The sequence below is a fragment of the Platichthys flesus genome, chromosome 5 (genome assembly GCF_949316205.1).
Source record: "Platichthys flesus chromosome 5, fPlaFle2.1, whole genome shotgun sequence".
NCBI lineage: Eukaryota > Metazoa > Chordata > Actinopteri > Pleuronectiformes > Pleuronectidae > Platichthys > Platichthys flesus.
In genome coordinates, this window is record NC_084949.1 from 14,099,547 (window position 1) to 14,118,289 (window position 18,743).

At 41.7% G+C, this 18,743-nt stretch overlaps 1 long non-coding RNA gene across 2 annotated transcripts in view; it reads left to right on the top strand.

The window, feature by feature from the left end:
* LOC133953332 (uncharacterized) overlaps positions 1 to 18,484 on the top strand; it is a 28,968-nt gene extending 10,484 nt beyond the window's left edge. For both annotated transcript variants that reach the window (XR_009920684.1, XR_009920685.1), the window contains exons 2-3: positions 17,081 to 17,243; positions 17,547 to 18,484. This is a non-coding gene — a long non-coding RNA (uncharacterized LOC133953332). The remainder of the gene's footprint in view (positions 1 to 17,080; positions 17,244 to 17,546) is intronic.
* Positions 18,485 to 18,743: the final 259 nt, after the last annotated feature.

Here is an 18,743-nt window from a genome sequence, read left to right on the forward strand (position 1 = left end):
TTTGCAAAAGGTTGAATAAACATACATCTAGAAAAAAGCACCATTGCCAAAAGGGTTCATTATGCTTCTGACAAAGTAGTTTGTCTGGACACATCTGAAAAGTGTTTATGCCTGTTCTGGACGGCTGCACTTGAATTCAGGGTGAAAAGCCTGCTGTCATAGAGAAGGTCAAGACACAATGAATCATCCAATGGGGATAAGTTGCACACAGTCAAAGGCATTTATTCTGTTGCAGCAGACTGTACACATTAAAAGAGACCTAAGCTGCTCTCAGACATGCAGTCGAGGCATCTTCTTGAAATTTTACAGAGGGGCTTTAAGCGAGAATGCCAATGTACGAGTCAGTTACTCCGGCCATTTTTCAGAACTTTTCTTGCCAGTCCCATAGTCAAATGTCAGCGTGAGTCCAGGTGAGAATCAGGAAAAGGTCATAATTCATATTGGGCAATTTGTTGTGTTGATGGCGTTTCTAACAAATGACCGACACTTGATATATCTCAGGGTGTAAAAGAGGTAGCAAAAAGTACTGCTCTGTCCACAGCAAAATGTATCTGTCACTTCTGAAAACAGATTCAGTGACAACTTGAGAACCTTAGGCTTACCTCTGCACACCTGGCAATTCACTGCACGTTGCTGGATTGTCAGTTCTGTAAAGTTGTCAGATGCAACCCCCCTCCTAGATATTAATTCTGAAATGCGTGTTGATGGTTTCATACACTGTTGAACTTCCCTTGAGGCATACTGATGTCTTTAAATGGAACTACAACACAGTGAGACGGTTCAGATTGAGAATTATTGATATGGTGATGAATACCTGCATCAGATCTCTCATTATCTCTGTGTTTACTCATGTCTGGGGACATTTCAAACTCTCTTAATTGTCAAACAGCCTTGGGCTGTATTAAGCAAAGGGGAGAGTAAACAAGACATCTCAAGGCAGCATCAGCTGAGGAGATAGAGGCTAAAATTAATGCAACATGCATCGAGTCCTTATTCCACCAATGCAGCCTTAGCAACAGCTAGAGTTTTATAAATCAACTGTGCTTTAAACGCACATATACATAGTAGAATAAACATTACCCCTGTTTCCATGGCTCTATGAGGAGGTGCATTCACCTCAGCCGTCCCCATTTCCACCCATCCATATGAACCTGCTGTAATGCTGACTGCAGAGCCAACACAGTATTTAAGCTATTCAAGAACCTGGGTGGCTTCGTTTTATTATTCAAAAGCTTGAATACACACCTTTTTATATTATACAAATTTAACCATCATATTAACCATCATATTATTTTAGTCTGAAGAATGCTTGCAGATTTTACCAGCTTCTTTTGTTCTCACATTAAATGATCCAACACCCCTACAAGCATCGGTCAAATTAAACCCAACCTCGGACTCAACAAGCGTAAATGGAAAGACATTAATGTCCCATGGGATTCTAACCCAATGAAGTTGGCATCTCTAGCACTGCTTAGCGTCCAGGCTGTGCATCAATCTCAATAAGCTCGACCGGTTGAAATATAAGCAAACTATTTGTAACCTGAAACCTACACTTAACCACCAACTTCTTAAAAACCTCATGGTGGCCATTTGATTTATGGAACTGATCGCAAGTTGCACTTGGCACGCAGGATGTTCTTCCACAATTATATCTGATTGTGCACTTTATTTTATATATTTAACATTGCAGAACATATGTCACATGTGTCATGTTGTCAAATTAGGTGAGAGGAGGCCAGAAAAAATTCTGACGCACTAGTCTATTTGCAGGGATGTTGCAAGTGGTTCCCAGATACTGTGTCGGTTGATTACCACTATTGCAAAGTACGAGTGATAATACAAGTTACCATCGCGCCTGAAGCTCACCTTTGGTCCCCACATCGGCTCGGTTTGGTTTTGAATGGCCTGATAGTGTTTGATTCCTTAATACTTGCAAAATCACTCCCAAACACGGACACTGACCTCAGCCCACTCTCCAATTGACTTCTTGCCCGAAACACAATGCTGCAATGTTTATACTTTACATGTACATGTGCAATGTTAACATTTTAAACATGTCTCTGTTTGTGATTGTAACATATATTTGATGTCTATTTTTACAGGAATATTTATAGGAATCTATCCCTCTGAAACTTCTGAAGAACATATATGCTTTAATAATTCTTACGTGGCAGTTTTACCAATAACATTCCTTTTTTGTCTTTTCTAAAACCTTTTAGCCATTTTCAAGCATTCTCTTTATTTATAGTACCAATTTAAAAAGGTCATAAAATGCATCAGTGTTTCTTATGAGAACAGTCACATATTAAATCCCTTTTGGCTGCATATATTACATGTGGTCTTTGTGGGACAGAAAAAAAGCAAAAGCTGAAGAGAATAATCTTTTCAATATTTTACTTTGGATCTGGGGAAACCTTCCACGTGATGTTTTCAGCTGAGGTGTTTCTGTGAGCAGTTACGCATATAGCCCGTTTTTTGACGTAGCTATCGGCATATTTGTCAGTAAAATAAGAACATTTACATAAATAAAAGGTTGAATACTGACAACTTGTGGTCTACTCTTTGATAGTTGCACAGTGATCTATGGCTCAATTGAAGTTCAGTATTTTGTACTGACAGTTACATTATGAGGTCTTATACATACACATATGTTTAGGTTCACTTTGAGAGTCATCCACTAAGCCAAGAGGGGACTCTGGCTGGCCTCGACCAAATTTTCACTGGTGGTCTCCTTAGCTGGGGAAGCGTCTTATTCTTTGTGTGTTCTGGCTGACTCAGGATCAGGGGGATGTGGTGTGTTGCAGGCATCAAGATAATTAACTGGTCACAGTCTCGGTTTCCTGGAAGTTGACTGCATTAGCGAGAATCGTCTCTATTTTCACCTCTTTTCTTTCGTTTTTCCCCCCCTTACTGACAACTGTCTCACAGAAGGCTTTGGAGTGGATTTAAATAAGAGGATGTGGAGGCTTAATGAGTAAAAATGCTATTTTGGCCATGTAGCTCTGCTCACTGAAGTTGAACGTGAAGGCAGTCGAACAGCTTAATTAAGTTTGTCTGTTCACACGGAGGAATGAGAAGAGTCATTTGCTGCTGTGTCAGACAGGCCGTATCTGTTAAATATCATGCTTTCCTTGAAAAAAGTCCAAAACATCTGCAACCAAACCCTGAGAGTTCACCTTCTGAACTCGCTTGTCAAACAGATTAACATCTGACTGTAACCTGCCAAAAGTATATAATGAGTCCACATTAAATACTGACAGTCACTCCTTGTCAGAGATATATACCGTGTACGGAAAGAAAAAAGGGAGGAAAAAAAACAAGGAGAAGAAGTCAGGTATGGTCTTCTACTCTCAGATTTACAACCACGGGGTCACCAGTGGAAGTGGAGCTGGAGCAGAGTGGTGCAGAGCTCTCCTCCCTCACGGCTTCCTTCACCTCCCCGGCTCCCTGCTCCCGCCCATTTCTTTAGACTCCCAGTTACTGTATATGGGCCTTACTTCAGTTTGTGTATACATGTAGGTGAATAAGTTCATTTTCCCAATGACCATATGGAAAGAAGGACTAATACCTTTTACTTTAAAGGAAAATTAGCGACACAGTGGAAAAACGCTCCATTGAAAGTCCACATCTAAATGTTCTTGTTTTTAAAAAGAAAAAAAGTGCCTGTTCTGAGCTAAAAAACATTTATTCCCAATCCCATAAGAAGTTCTTCTGTAGTCATAGTTCCTTCAGCTACAAACAGTGTTCATGAGTGACTGGACTCATAAGCTGCATCATGTTTTTCATGAACTGGCATGTTTTAAAACCCTTTTCTGTACATTACAGACTCGTGATAGCGTTGGAAAGTTCATACAATGTCTACATTGTAAGCAATTGAGAAAATTAGCTCTTCTGTTATGCTCCACTTCTGCTCTTTTCATGTATGTTATCTGTGTGCATGTATTTGTTGATGCATGAACAGCCTGAACCTTGTGTAATCATTTACAGTACAGCATCTATACAGAGAACTTTGTTTGAGGAACCCGTGTGGTGCAGTTCCTTCCTTCAGTAAAATTAAATATAGCACCATAGAGAGATATTGTAACTTAGAGATTTAATATGTCACAATTCCTCATTAAAATGACTTAAAATGACCAGACCTATGTTGTATATTTTGTTGACTTGTGTCCTTACGTTATCCAAAATGTTCCTAAAATTGTTCAAACCCAGAAATGCTCAACTTTATTCCAGGTATTAAGATATTTCATTTTGTCGCCTATTTAACACATCATATCCTCTTTGCTATAACTTCTGGGGCCAACAACGTATAATAAAGGACAATGTTAGACACTCAGCTGTTTTTTCCATTCACAGTTTGTATTAGTCACTCATAATGGTTCATGATTATTCATCGTTGTTTGCTGCGTAACGTGAACATGATTTACGTCTTGTCAGGTAGATTTTCATTGATATTCGATTTTAAGACAACTCCGATGGTCCCACACTGAATCCCAAATCCTTCTTCCTCATGGGAAGCCACCACACTCTTAGACCACGCAGGATGGCAGGATGTTTTTGATGAAGGAGTGGGCTTAATTTAGGTCCAAGCATTCTCAGTATCTGTCACCTAACTCCCAATGATCTCAACACACAGCACTGGAGGCATTTGTGTGTGTGTGAGTGTGAGTGTGAATGTGAGTGTGTGTGCGTGCGCTCATGTTTATCCACGCAGGCGGGCTATAAATCCAAGAAATGCACACCGACACTTTGCCATCCTAGGAAGACTAGAAAGGCTGATACGTGCTTCATTTTTACTTGCCAAATAAAAAATAATATTTCGAATTGCAGCTTCACTACAGACTTTAGGGATATGGTTTTTATTTGATATGATTTTATTATGAATTATTAATACTGGCTATTCAAAATAAAATAATCCCCCTTCACTATGCCAACCACTGAAAATCCAGATTTCTTCTTCTAAAGGAAGTGGCTTAGTTGTAGCTCCTGCTTTGCCATAAAATAACCAAACAGGCCCAGGCATTGCCAGATAACCCCAAAAAAGCAAAACACAAATGCCAACAACCTCTGCCAAGGACTTCAGCTCTCACCCAGTGTTCTCTGCCTGGTACATTTTTCTGCCCATTTCTTTCTATGTCTTACGCAATTTTCCTGGCTGTGTTAAATCTCTTTTTTTCATAACACTTCAGAATGAGGAAAGACTGTTGTAAAATACTGTAATTACATTAGGCTGGCAGCGTCCATCCAGGCCTGAGATGTCATACCTGCTTGATGAGTGCGTACACTCGCTGTGAAAGGAACAATGTGTTTTTTTATTAAAGATAATCTAGTGGTGGTCAGACCTCGAGCAGGTCGACGCTCACAGGCTCGTCAAGTGACTGCTCAGAGTGCAGAGAGGAGGCGTGTGGTCGTCCTGCATCCGTGGCGAATGGAAAGAAAGGAAGACCACACAGCAGCATGGTCAGATCAGGTTGACGGAGACCATATTTAAAATCTGGGTCAGAGTCCAGGCCGCAACCTCTGTCTCTCTCACTCACTCACCAGTGCTCGCCCTTTTCCTCACCCCATTTCTCCTTCATCCATTCCCACTTACCCCCTCTCTGTCTTTTCACTCTCTCCTCACAACGTTACCTCCTCGCCCACTTTACATGTCTACATGCCCTCATTTCATCCACTCTTTCTGTCGCTGGCCATGTGCCGTCCTGGTCATGTGCCGGGCCACAGACGCAGCAGCTTTTGCCGGCTGCCTGGGTAGAGTTTCACATGCAGCAGCTCGGGGATAAGGATTTTATTAGTCTCACTGTGAATTAATGAGATGAAGATCAGCATTTAAAAACATAGTAACAATCTAAAAATATCATATTGAGATTTAGGAATTATTGAGAAAACAATGGTGAATCCTTTTTATTTAACTATTCTCCCATGAGGAATTAAAAGCATTCGAGGCGGGTTTAAGGAACAGCCATATGATTCATATTCAGGTCCAGTGGCAGCCAGATGACTGAGAGTTATGAGTCGTACAATAAGCCTATTCAGTACTGCTCTAAAACATTTAAGAAAACGCAGGCGCAGCTGCTCCTGTAGTTCTTACAGCAAACTTAAATGTCACATACTTCAATTATATGATAGTCAAGATGTAAAAAACCCAGAGTTGGGTAGTAGGCCATATTCTGCATTGTGATTGATCCAGGACATGTTGAGAGGAAGAGTTTGCCTCTTGTTATAGCAGCTTCGAAGTCAGTATGTTAAAAACATTCCATTCCGATTCTTTTCAGATGACTGTGATATAACATGCAGCCATTGTTTGTCAGGGGACATTATCCTTGGATTTTTGGAGTTGCGTGGAGTTAGTTTCGTGTCTTTGATGGAGCTAGGCTAGCTGCTTCCTGGTGCTTGCGGATATTGTGGTAAGAAAGTTTAAATAAGGTTTTATCCTACTCTCGGAGGCAGACCTTGCAGGTCTACAGCGACTGACAGTGCTCCTGGAACTATTCATCGTGACCAAATTGCAAACACTGTACAAATCAACTGGTATAAATGTCGGTGCATCTTTTGAGCTTGATAGCCTTTCACATCTCCTCCTAACATGGCTGCCAACAATAAGACACAGTGACATTGTCCTGCTTTCATGCCAAAGGCCTCCCGGTGAGGAGTTCTCTTGAATAACTCCTCAGTGTGACATGGAGAAGGGCCCGCAGCCACCAGCGGAGCCGAGCTGAGCTCCAGAGCTGCTTTAGAGCCCTGCTGAGACCTGCCAGACCCACTGAGCTTTCCCTGCCAGGGGCTTCGGCTTAGAGTCAGAGTGAGTTACGACCCATGTTTGTAAAACACACATGCTACTAGGGAATCACTCATACAGATAGCTTAAACTTGTACATTATATATGCACGTAAGCACATGCATGGACATAACTCATATTTAAGTGTATGAATTTGTACTTGTACATGACGATGCTCCGGTGACACAAAGCGTAGCCTCATGGGATCAGTTCACATATGAGGTAGACCCCTGAGTGCAGCTTCTTAAGTCCCAAACCCTTTTATTCAAGTTAGAGCCTCACAGTGACCTGCATATGGAAACCAAATAAATTTGAGTGCCATGTTGCACGGATGCAATAAAGTGAGCATGTCCTCCTTCAGGAGCTCTATCTTTCAGGGCTGGTGTGAGGTCAAGGTCCGGCAGCTGCAGATTCAGCTGGATTGATCGGTCTGGGTAAACATACGTGGACACGAGCATGCCTGTGATTTAGGGCTCAGCAGAGGGCGAACGTGTGTGTGTGTTTGTGTGAGAGCGCGTGAGAGTAGAAGCATCAATACATGGCAGTATATAGAGTATATTGTGTAGAAGGGAGTAAATGTGTATCAGCTGCACATAGGTGTGTCAGTCCAAGCTTCTAGAATAAATCTTCTTCATAGTGGCTCGGGGAGAATCTCTAAGGTCCTGAGGTGAATCATGGAGTCTGTGTTTGCTGAAGAGAATCGATCCCACAAGCTCCTTGTTCAGTGTCCATGTTTCTTTGCTGAAAACTATGCATGTGAGCAAATAAATTGTCTGAAGATGCAACGTATGTGATGATTCATAGTGATTGTCTCTACCCTGTAAACTCAACTATTCAAACAAGTGCTATTATGCCAAGACCTTACACATTTATTTTATTTAAACATGAATTTCTGTCTGGGCATCTGTTTTTTTCTCAGCTCACACAAAGTATTAGGTAAAAGGCCTGTGTGGCTGCACCAACAGAGCCAGTGTTTGGTCCTGACTACTAAGGAGAAGAAACTGTTGTACACAGACAAACAGCACTGAAGCGTTTGCCAACAATTCTCTGCAAAGGCACGGTTGAGTATTAGAACATCACTATCCACCTGAACGAAATCATCGATCAGACCTCAGTTTTTTTTTTTTTTTCAACATTCACTGCCAACTTTTGGTTGAAAGGGGAGATTGTAGTCAAAATAAATAGTTATAGCAGCCTGAAATCAGATAAACTGCCTCAAGTGATGTCATTTTGTTGCGTGTGAAAACTGCAGAAGGTTCAGTCGTCTGATTATCAGATGTCCATAGCCCCCTTATCACCTCTGTGATAAGCTAAAGGCTGCGCTAGCCACTACTTATATATACATACCTCTGGTTCTGTTGTCAATCTGACCACTGTCAGTCTGGCAATGTTTTAGGAATGCAATGGTATGTTGGTTAATCACTATTAAGCTAAAGTTGATCTATATACATATTTTTGTTATACGTATTTTCGGGAATTAAATATTTCATACTATCAAAACATAAGCATGTAAATATCTGAACCATAACTAAAACCCCAAACTCACACTTGTCAACGCAAAGGGGAGGAGTCAGATGTCTGTATTCAATATATCTTTGATGTGATGTCAGTGGCGGAGGGTCGGGACATTTCCCAGAGGCCTGAGGATCCGCTCTGAAGAGTCAACGTGATAATGTAGTCAGCAGGAATGAATTTCTCTTACTGCCGTGACAAAGACGACCGTGTTTCTCTGTGACGCATACAGCAGCCATCTGTTTTTCCACCAATAACGACTTGTAGACTCAGTGATCAGAAGGAAAGAAGGTGGAGCGGAGATGGAGAGACTAAAAAAGAGAAAGGCCCCTATTAAATGAAAAGGTCAGAAAAATGTGTTGACTGAGACTTGTTGAGTTTCAGGGAATGTGTGTGTGTGTGTGTGAATTTTTTAGATTTTTCTGAATATGAAGTTAATCGTTTGAACATTTGAGCTGATTCGTCATCTTTTTTAAAAGTGTATCCTAATCGTCAGGTGTCCAGCCTTTTATTGCATGTACTATTATGGTTTATTCTTGAGTTGGTTTTGTGAGGGTCCCTATGGTCGTATTTTGTAATGTTGATCATTTTCCTCTCAGATGAACATAGTGGCCAAATGTACAAGTCTGGAACCTGTTCATCAATAAATAAGGTTAGCCTACAGAAGTCGTGGTCAGGTCAGCTCCTGAACAGAGTGGCCTGTGCTGGAGTCCAATTTCCGGCCTCAATATTGTTTTAGTCCACCACTGTGTGATATGAGGAGTCGTCCCCCCCCCCGTGACGAACTCAAAGACCATCCAAGTACTTTCAAGAAGCTGATTTGGAAAAGGGGCCTTTAAAGCCCAAAACTATAATTTACCAAGATATTATCAATTAAACTACAACAATACAAATGGTTAAGGAGAATTTACATTACATTACATTACAGTGCTGGACTTGCATTAGTAGAGGTTCTCTGTTTCATATCAGAGATTGTTGAATCAGAGCTGAAACCTTCTTAGGAGTTTCTGCGATTTAAGAATCATTGCAGTTGCTGTTTGAATGTTTTGGATTGTGCATCTGTTTTTTCTTCTTTCCTGTTTGATCCATTATTATGTCACTTTGTTGGATGTGTGAAGTGTGTGGAACATGTTTCTCTTTCTTTGATTGTGAAAGTTATGGGTGCATGTTTTGTGGTTTCATTGGATTATTATTGTTGTTATTGTCTATTTCCATGTGTGTAATGTCTGTAAAAGTCAATAAAAATATGATATTAAAAAACAATATGAAACAGTTTACATGTGTGTGTCCGTTCTGGAGTTCATCAGGTCCTTTGGGCAAGATGTTTCACTGAGACGCCAGTTTACGAGGTGGTCGGTGCGACAGAGGAGTAAACCATCACTCTGAGGATTTTAGGAGCATTCAAAGCTGATGACAAACCCAGCATGGTTCTTATATATACATCTCACAAGTCAATGGGAATTAGCTTTTAAATTTGGTACGCGGCTGCAGCTATGTGAATTATTTCATGTAATGACTGATTATAGAACATTGTTGTCAATCTCTTTAACAACTGAGCTACATATGGACATCACCACATATAGCACTCGCATGAGAGCTGACAAACGGATTTCAGCGCAGGCTCCACAAATGCATCTCACAGACATGATATACTGTGTGCACATGAGTAGCTATAAGACTTGTGTCTACATTAATCCCAGGAATGTTAATGTGATGTAATAGTGATGTAAGAGAACAAGGCGTGGGTGTGGAGGAAGAGTCCCCTGGAGCAGAGTTATGGTCTTAAAGTAATAAAAAGCCTTGACCCAGACCCCGCACACCCACTCGCAGGGACACAGCACCTCACCTCCTGCCCCAGCACATGCTTTCATACTTTAGGAAACATGCACGCAGACACACCCACAAACACAGACACCAGAAGGACAAGAAAAGGATATGGACTTAAATAACAAACATATGTCTCGCTTATATACGAGGATGAGCACAAAATGTACCCGGGCCTCAAATGTCAACGCGACCGCTCTCCGTCCTCGCCTAAGACAAAACGCATACACAACTGAAACACATCCTCGTTGTCTTGTGTTGCTCGTCATGCAACGAGGGGCACATGACTTAAATCGGGTGTGGTGCATGACCTGTTATCAGACAAAAGCGTCCCACAGAGAGAGCTGACGGGGGCTGTGCCTCCCCGCCTGTCCCGTCTGTCGGCAGTCATGAGGTCTCCATCCCGTTCGCCATGCCGTGTCTCGTGGTTCAAAGCCCATCAAATGTTTGAGCTAAAAAATCCCCTCGCTGTTTCAAACATCCAGGCACGGCAGCGTGTGGTCAATAAATCAGCTGCTTCAGCCTGAGGAGAGTGGCATTAACCGGAGGAGAGGCAATGCAAAATACCTCTTTTTAAAGCATATTGCCTTTAAATTCTTTTGGTCGGGTCCTATAAATATCTCACATAGAGGGGCCTGATATCACCCAGTGACAATAGTTGGTTTGTATTGCCTGCTTAACCCTGAATCCTCTGCACACTCTGCAGTCATGCAAAGTTAAAGGCAAATGTTTTAATGACAGAAGTTATATTCTGTTGGATCTCATTTACTGATCCTTTTTTTTATTGCCTCCCTGATTCATTCATATAATTAATTGTCACAATAAAGATAATATCTAAAGGTTAGTGCAAGAAGTCAGAGTGACATCAGGTTTACTGAGATCTTCTGTCAACCAAACTAGTCTTGCCTCACCTTATCTCAGTCTCAGTGACAGAACTACCTACCCAGGATTAATGATGCATCCTTAACTCTGCAACACTTTTTCACCCTAATAAATATTCACTATATTTTTATGATGCATCCTAGGTTTCATAGGCAGGCAGTTAAAATGCTTCTGCAAGTGTTACAAACCCTTTTAAAGCAAACTATTCCACCGGCAGTGAGGAGGTGCTGTGTAGAAATGAGTGAAGATGGAGGCCAGGGGAGAAGAAAAGGATGTGACTTATAAAAGTTTATTACTGAACATCCCCTCTTTGATATGGTCGATAACTGATAACGGCCTGCAAAGTGTAACCAAAAGGGCGAAATCAAATTGAGCATAAATAAAGAAATGTGTTTGTGTGTGTGTGTGTCAGTGAAAAAGCCACTCGTCCCATCACAAGGTATCTCCATTGAGAGGCAGAGCCCCCAGGCAGCTGGCCGCAGCCTACCCAGGGCACTTTAAATTAAAGTAGTGTTCACTAACACAAGGTTAGTGGGTTCATCCACTGTGCAGATACTGTATGAAAAGAGCCAATTGTCTGGAGCAGTGCTGACGACTGCATGAAAAACAAGCACAGACGCTTTGAATCGCAGGCCTGTATGTAACCATGGCGAATTGTGGAACGAATCAAAGAACGAAAGGATGGACCGAGGGACATAAAGACAGATGAAGAGATAGATGGCTGCAAAGACGACTGTCCCCTAGAGTGATGGCTGCTTGAAAAAATGTCAGGTTTGGAGTGTATGCATTCATTCTGTGGAATATGTTAAATAAAGAGTTGGTTCAAACACTAGCCGAGTTGTCTCTCTGTCATGTTATACATTTCAATTTTTTGATTAGCTCCTTTTATACAATATATTTAATACCCATGTGTGGATGGTTAATTATTAAGGTTGGTGTTTTATTTTTCTAATTTTCAACAAATCCCACAAATGAACAATATGTTAGTCCGTCCACTGAGGCTGGAGCGTGTGCCTTTCAGTCCAAAAGTTGTTGCTTCCTTTTGTTATTGGTAAATACAGCTTTAAAATACCTAATGAGTATTTCCTTAGACAGCTGGGCATTGTAGTTTTAAACAGACGCAGACAGTGTAATAACATTTGGTGCATTTATAGGAGATGTTGAATGTGTGAGCAACAAGTTCCGCGTGATGAAGGAATGTGTCACACTGTCCCAACATGTGGTGTGTTCATAATAGTTTTTGCACAATAATGGAAGTCTCTGGCACAGGGAGACACATTGAGTCAGATGTTAGCAAAACACACTTTACTTCACTCTGACATGGAGGTTATGTTTTAACCCTCGTCCAGTTGTTTGTTAATTTGTTCGTACCGGACATATTACCATGGAACTTGGGGGATGGATGTGGGATGGGTCCCATTCAAATTTGGTGGAGATCCAGGATTTTCCCCCCCACTTTCTTTAACATTGCGAGATTGTGTGTTTGACATTTTCACAGATGTCTCAAGGAATAATTCAAGGATCTTGATAAAAAACAAATCACTCACATTTAGGGAAGTGATATGAGTTTGTGTAATTCGGTGCAGCTGGATTGCATTTTAGAGGACTGTTATGTTGTTTTAATAGGATTCAAGAACTTGTTGAATATTACCAGAGATAGGTAGGTTAGTTATTTGCTGAGCATGGTGACTGATGAAGAGCTACCACAGGCGAAATGTTTGTACCATGTTCCAAGATGATAAAGTATAATAACCAGTATGATTCATTTGCTTAAATACAGGTCATGTGTGGCTTCACATATTCCATTTGTAATAAATAGTCATAAAATGTGGCTAAAAACGCTGATGGAACAAATCATTCATTTCCAGCATATCACACACACACACACACACACACACACACGCACACACACACACACACACACACACACACATACACGTGCACACAAACTTGCGCAAGTACATAAGAGGAAGAGGCAGAAGGCTTATTCAGTTCTTGAAAAGGAAGAAGCACGTTATCAGTCTTCAACTGCCATGTAAAGTGGAGAAGTTAGGCCTCTATATTCACTATGCAAAGTGACAGCTGAGCAGCTGGAGTCAGTGGGGAGAGGAGATGCGTAAATGATCTAACCAACCTTGTTAAGCTGAGACTCGTTTAACACACACTCACACACGATGATGAGTAAGATATTACATTAATTGAAAATACGCAGGTCATGATCCTAGACGTTCCAAATGTTACAATGTTACATGATGCAGTTTTCCAGTGGAACACTTTCAGTCACAAAACAAACAGATTTACTGGTTTCGGAGTAACTTTAAAATGTGCTTTTGATTTATACCGTTGTTTTCAGAACCTTATCTGGCGCGTTGATATGTTAGTCATCTCTGGATATTCTGTGGCGAGTGTTTGTGTGAGTTTTTTTTTGCTCAAGGCACAGCTTGACAAACCACAAAAATTCCTTCACTGCTCGGAACAAAGAGAATTTTCAAACTGCTTAGAAATGTCACATGACGTCTGGTTTGGATGAAATCTAAAAATTATGGACACAAGCAGAATCTTATCGCCCCGACAGAAGTGTGATCCAGACTTTTGATAAATCATGTTTCCTATTTATAATGGTAAGGACCATGGCTAGTTATTTTTAGAAGAATTTCTCACTCGTTCTAATGAAACCTCATGTCCGATCCGAGCTGTGGCAAAGAACCTATCCAATGGATTCAGAAAAAGAGTGGGAAAATGATATTTAGCTGCCAACTATCCTACTTATCCAAATTTATTTTTTAAAGTGTTTCTGCCAAATACTGGAAAAGCCTATGTCTATGAGCCAGAGCCAGGAGCTGCATCAGGAGCCCCGCTCCTTCAGCCTGCGATCCACACCCTGGAGCTGCATCGGAGGAACTGCTTTCATGGTCCAGTGGGACCAGTCAAAGATTTGCAAACATGCAGACACGCCTTATCTGCACCGCATATCTGCCAGATACTGAACAGACACAGGCGTTTGCTGATAAAACAGCGAAAGCACAAAACCACGTGAACCCTCACACCTCCGAACCTCTCACACAACTCCTCTGATCCTATATTCAAAAAGCCCCCTGTTAACAGCAACTAAACACAGTTACAAGGCGAGAATGTACACAGCCACTTGTGTGTTTATCATTGGTAAATACACACAGCTGTAAACGTCCAGTGTAGCAAGCGAACAATGCTGGCAGCTCCACACCTCCAGCACAAGGGACACATTAAGAGAAATAGTAGGAGGAACTGGCCCACTCACTCTACAGAGCAGTCCCTATGTGTCTGTGTGTGTGTGTTCAATGTTAAATGTCCTCATTGTTTGTTATATGATATTAAGAAGTAGATAAAGACTTTTCAAGAACATTAATCAAGAGCTTGAAAGCTTTGCAGGAAATGTTTTACTGTTCAGTTCATGTGCAATCTCTCAGAATCTGGCCGCTTATGTTTCAACTCGGTGCATCAACTTTAAAGCATCCATGATGATGACTTGCGCCATTGACCATCACAAGTTTGCTTACTCGATTTAATCGAGTCCCAAGGAGGGGAGGGGAGGGGAGGGGAGAGAGAGAGAGAGAGAGAGAGAGAGAGAGAGAGAGAGAGAGAGAGAGAGAGAGAGAGAGAGAGAGAGAGAGAGAGAGGCCAACCTCACTTGCTGGCGTGGTCCACTGCTCAACCTGTTGTTCAGGCTTTTTCCCAAAGGACCTGAATGAATAGTTCACTCAGGGCTAGTTCTGTTAAAAGCGCAACATGCGCAGGTGCTGCCACAAGCTGAATTGATATGTTTATTAAAAATGTACATTCGGTAAGCTGGGCATATTTTTACCATCAAACATGCACAAACGTCATGAGCAGGTCTGTGCAAATCATGCACACACACTGATATCACTTTAAAGTGAGAAGGGTTGATCTTCCCCGAACAAAACATCCCATTTTTTCCCCTTTATAAAATCAAGATGTTGATAATGATGTGGGTGAAAGGCTAAACTGACGACAAGCAGTTGCCAGAGAATGAACTTCAGCAACTGCCTGGCTTTTGCAAGAGTATGAAATCTCCAATTTCAACAGCAATCCCTATGGCCTACAGCGACACAGGACCCGGACACTGCACTTGGTTGCTGGTATGGCTGGCTGTGAACACGCATACTCAAACACATGGACACATACACAGGAGGACCTCCCACTGACTTTTCCCCAACTCACCCGGTGAGCACTCCCTCTTAGCAATCCCTTTTTTTTCCGATGGCCGTTGTGAGTAGCAGACGGTTTTGCCATCCCTCTCCTAAAATAGCAACCCGTTAGCACAGCCAGGTCAGATGGTTTTGAAACATCCATGGCAAACGGTGCTGGAGTGGAGGGGTGATGGGGTCAAGAAGTGCGTGACCACCTCCTGGAGAGCCTCGAAGAGGTTGTCATGGGTGGGCCTAAAGTGGAGTATTCTTTCACGCTAGGGTGTCAATGAGTGCTGGGGAACAGAGTAGGGGTATCTAAAGCTGCTTTCAGACACTCACTGAACGCCACAGATCCTCCTGTCTCTGACTCTCCAGGGGACTTGGTGTAAAACGCAAATGTCCACATGAGAGTATTGGTTGCTTCTGCAGAAATTTCAGCATCTGGCCCGCTAGTATAAAATCCAAGGAAACCTCTGGAGAACGTCGGGACCCAATTCTCTGGAGTTCATCCGGAGATCACGTCTGAAAACAGCTCAAGAAAAATCTGTGGCGTGAGAGTGTTTGCAAGAAACAGGTGGTGGTCATTTGATTGTCATTGTAACAGTTGAATTGAGAGAGATGATGTCACTTTTATTACTCTTATCAAACATATTTCATCAACCCTTCTAACCTCAACAGTTAATAAGTGAGTAAACTAAAAACCCAGGCTAAAGCTTCGACTTGTACTTCGACTGAATGACAGCCTTGGGAAATATCCTGGATAGCCACACTGTCGTCTTTTGGCGTCCTCACAGTAGCTGTTTTGATGAGGAGCAGTGTCGAGGTTCCACCGCTTGACTTTTTAGACTGGTTCGTGTCCCATCCGACTGCTAACGTGGAGGAGATGAGGTTTATGACCTATACTACTGCCAACCATCAGGGGGTCATCAAGATGCCAGGGCTTCACTTTTGGGAAGCGGTCACGTAGTCCATCTGTAGTTTCTCAACTGAAGTATTTTTTCCTTTTTTTCTTGGGTCCTCTTCCTTCTGGAAAGTACTACAAAGTTCACTCCTCAGTCCTGCTGCTGTTTGTCGACTTGTCTGAGCTAATCACAACCCCCCTTTTGTGGAGCTGTGAGGGGCAGATGTGAAAGGGTGTTTGGTAGATGCTGCTAAAGGCATATATTTGACAAGCAATGATATTAGATCATGAACTTTATTTAATTACTATCCTTAAAAACATGAAAAGAGCCACGATTGAGTACGATGTTGATTAAGGCTCTGTTCCAAAGTATTTAAAGTTATTAGTTGAGTTACAAATGTCAATGGAATTTTGAATTTTTATCAATTTCTTGAACACTACCCAGAGTTATGTCTTCACTTAAGCTCTATGATTTTATCGCAACTATGTGTAAATTATCCTTAGTTGTGCAGGACTTTTGAGTTCTTACACAATTGGAGCCAGGGACAACTTCTTGTTGTACAACAACTTGGAATGTCATGCTAACAAATGGATATTACCACAAACATTTTAAGGAAGAATGTTGGCTAATACTGTTCACAGTATCCTGCAACGTACAAAACTGTTATGCGCCAACACTTGCAAACTAACAGGCAAATAATGGTTTCTAAGAAACACAACCAAGACATATTTCTTGCTGCATTCATTTGTGTTTTCACAGACTAATCAGAACCATGACAAAAGTGTTTATCAGCGTCAACTCGAGAAAACTTGCCGATCAATTTATAGGCAGTGGGAGCAATCAAATGCACCATCTGGTTTGACTGATCTTGTCCTGAAAGTACTTTAAGCCATGCCGCTCATCCAAATTCTGGAGAGGAGTTTTCTACTAGAGAAAAGGCTCCAGATCTATAGGCAAACCAGAGGATGGATCCTTTACACTTTGTGTCTCTTCCACAGGCAGGCGTTTGACGTATTGATTCGTCAGAGAAGTGGTCCCAAGGTCGACATGGCAACTGAACATCCAGCCTCCTAATGACTTAACCACATCAACTCCTTCTCTTCTGCGCCATTCACCCTCCCTCCATCTGTCCCTTCAGGCACCAACCGTGGATAGAACACGGTGAGTCACGTTGGAACAAAAAGCTCCATTCAAAACACACACATAAACACACACACACACACACACACACACACACACACACACACACACACACACACACACACACACACACACACACACACACACACACACACACACACACACACACACACACACACACACACACACACACATGCACAAACTCCTGATCAACTCTAGCCAGCACGCCTTCTAATAAAAAGTCCCTCTCTTCTTCAGTAACAACCCTTCCCCCCTCTCCCCCTCCCCATACACACACACCACTGACGCCCTCTCAATCTCCAGGCAGAACCAGATCCCCATGGCTGCGGTGAGACCAGATCAAGCCAATCCAGTTGTCGAGCGTGGATCAAGGATCAAGTAGCCATGCACGCTGGTGCAGCTCCCAGAAACCAACAGGAGCCAAACCTTCAGAGGTTGTCCCACCACATCACACAGAGTGTTCGTTTGTGAGTGTGTGTGTGTGTGTGTGTGTGTGTGTGTGTGTGTGTGTGTGTGTGTGTGACAGAAGCAGAGAAAAGAAACCAGGATTTAAAGATAAAAACCATAAGAGCAAACCAAATCTATTTTGAAGTTTTGACTTCCTTCCTCACACAAGGCCTCAGCTTCCTTTCTTGTCGTCCCACATGACACACCACCATGATCACTCACTGGCCTTTTCACGGGCCTGTGCTCTGGTCAAGGGTGATTTGTTCGGTTTATGGGCTTCTTCTCACAAGGTTGAGAAATATTTAATCAAGTAACTGCGACCAGGGTTCATACACATTTTGACCAATTGATTTCCATGACTTTTCCATGACTTTTTAATAACTTTAAACCAAATTTCCATGACCAAACATTTTGTAAAATCTCGATATATACATGAAAAAGTGACAACATTTTGTATTTCAGCTAACAATGAGAATTCCAAAGCATACAGTATACCTTAAATTACACAAATGAATGAGAGACAATAGTTTGATTGAGGTCTTTGTCTGTTGTAACCCATGGCATGCACTTTTCCATTTGTAGCAAAGCATGGTTAAATTTACACTTCCCTGGCATTGTGCATTATCCAGCATGCTTCCCCACCAAGCTTTTCAATTAGTATGAGAGCGTATGCCTGCTTATATTTTGAGCGTATTTCTTTTAAAAACATATGAATTATTTAAAACGCAGCATAATGAACGACATGAAATTATGAATATAACAAGTTTCTATGACCTCTCCAAAACTTTTGGGATTTTTGGGAAGGACTTTTCCAGGCTTGGAAATAAACATTTAACAATTCCATGACTTTCCTAGGTATTTCATGAGCGTATGAACCCTGTGCTACACATTGAACTTACCTAGAAAATAGCATATCAGTCATGAGTTTTTTATTAACGTCTTTATTTTCTGCCTTTGACCATATAACTTTAGAAACCCATAGTGATTTATCCTAAACTAACCTCTTTGTTTCATTTAAGGTCAGATTCTTCACCTAGATTAACATATTATTAG